This window comes from Plasmopara halstedii (genome assembly GCF_900000015.1).
Source record: "Plasmopara halstedii genome assembly, contig: Scaffold_2061, whole genome shotgun sequence".
NCBI classification, from domain to species: Eukaryota; Oomycota; class Peronosporomycetes; order Peronosporales; family Peronosporaceae; genus Plasmopara; species Plasmopara halstedii.
Window position 1 is genome coordinate 241,681 of NW_020188969.1, and position 2,366 is coordinate 244,046.

Consider the following 2,366-nt stretch of genomic DNA (forward strand, 5'->3'; position numbering starts at 1 on the left):
AACGACACTGAAAGGACGATCGGGATCTGACAGAGCCAGTATTAGTGCATGCAGGAGGCTGTCTTTGATCTCGTCAAAAGCCTCCTGATGCTCGGTGTTTCAACACCATTCCGCATCCTTTTTAAGGAGATTGGATAATGATCGGGCCATTTCTGTATAGTTTACGCTGTACTTGTGCACGTAATTGGCGAGGCCGAGCCACTTACGCAAGTCCTTCTGGTCCTTTGGAACCGGCCAGCTACAATGGCCTTGACCTTAGCGATATTCCGCTTGAAGATCTCGCTTTCCAATGTAGCACTCTAAAAAGTGAGTCTCTTTTACGCCAAAGATGCACTTGTCTGCATTGGCGTACAGCTTGTTCGTGCGCATGCACTCGAGCACCGCTCTTAAAAGGACGGTGTGCTTCTCGTGCTCCGCACGACTATGAACGAAAATGTCGTCAAAGTATGTCTGTGCATACGCCCTGTGGGACCTGAAAAACTGCGTCACAAAACTATTAAATGTTGCTGGCGCATTTGACAGCCCTTGGGCATCACCAGCCACTCCCAGAGCATGCCGCTAGGAGTGCTCACCGCTGTTAGCGAATATCACTCGCTCTTATAAACAATTTATAGTACCCAACGACCAAGTCGAGTGCACTGTACTTCGTACATCCTACCATGTTGTTCTGACGAACACCCTTTCCAGGATTCGGTGTCTGTGCCGGATTGGTGGCAGCGTTGAGCTTATTGTAAGCATGAACGATACGACACATGCCGTTCGGCTTCCGAATACAAATGTGGGTGTCGAATGGGGAGACTTGCTCTCACTCATCATCCCTGCGGCGTGCTTCGCACGGAAAAAGGCGTCAATGACGTCGCACTGTTCCTTGGGCAGGGGTCATTGGCGTGTTACGCAGTATTTGGTTCCCGGAACCAGGTCAATCTCATGACGCACACTTTGATCCGGAGGTAGGACCGAAGACGGGTCTTTGGAAACGACGTCTTAAAATTCCTTTACCAAAGGATAATACGAATCCAAGGGATTCCATAGGATCGACAATCCACATCGTGCGTTCAGCACTCTCTTAAAATCCTCCAAGACAGCTTCATCTAGAAGCGTTGACGAGTTTATCTACTCCTTCAGTCGTACAATGACCACTTCGGCCAAATCGCCTGCCTTCAAGGCACTGCCGATCTCTTAAAGAGACATCTCGTTTAGCTCAAGAAGGGCATCTACTGCAGGCATAGCCTCGAGGCGGGCGTCACCATCTTCCTCCCCCGTCATACCGTTGACGAGGGTGTATAACAATGCGCCATCGTCTACGGTCGACACACCCTGGATCAGGGTTGACGCCCGGCGTCTTGCAGCTAGCATACGGCGTCGCCGTCGCCTCTGTACAGAGGTTCTGTGTCTCGGTGAGACCAGGGTGAACACGCACTCCGCGTCGTCCGGTGTCACCCTCACTGTCCGCTCCTTTGAAGCTCCGATGATATCTACAACATCCCGACGAAGAGCTGCTAATCCCGCAGTCTTCGCCCAGTGGATACCGTGCCACTCCACGCGCATCATGGGGGCTTCGCCCTCAATGCCTCGGCCCTTGGCCCTTGGCCGACCATGTCACGCATGACATGCAGCGACTGCTCCAAAACTGAGCAGCGCTCATTGGGTTACGTACCACTCTACGATCAGCCCCCGAGCCACGCACGGGACTCCTGTCCGATACACCGTTGGTGTCTACCAGCTCGGACATTCCATTGTCCAGCACGTTGACCGTCTCGGTCCAGTGCTCTCGCCAATAGCGCTTTTGTCTCCTAGCAGAGGTGGGCTCATGATTCGCCAAAGCTCCATTAGGAGACGTGCGCGTAGCGCCCAAGGTCTCTGACCTCCAATCCATGGATCATGGTGTTCCGACCATGCCATTCCTAGGATGAGGTCATACCTTGCATCCAAGTCTAAGACGAGACAGCGTTCCACGCTATCAAAGTCAGAAAATTTGACTATGAAATCCACGGGGACCTTCGGGGCCGTGACACGCGTCCCCGTCGCCAAGCGAACAGTGACGATATCACCCAACCTCGCTTTCAGCGCCTCAGCATAAAGCTGACTCCCTTTCATCGTAGAGCGTCGTGCATAATTGCCCGACGTCCCGGAATCGATGAGGATCTTCCATGGCTTCTTATAGCCCTTTACCGTTGCCTCCACGACCAGCAAGTCCGGCTTGCATACACGTTCCGTGTTCATTAGCATGGAGCTCTTCGGGACTGGGCCCTGTTGACCTCTACCTCCCAGAGGCTCAACAGAGCTCAGTTCTTCCCAAGTAAATCGTCCCGCGCCTACTGGGTGGTGTCGTTTCCCCGCGACGAACCAGACTGGTAGGCATTGGG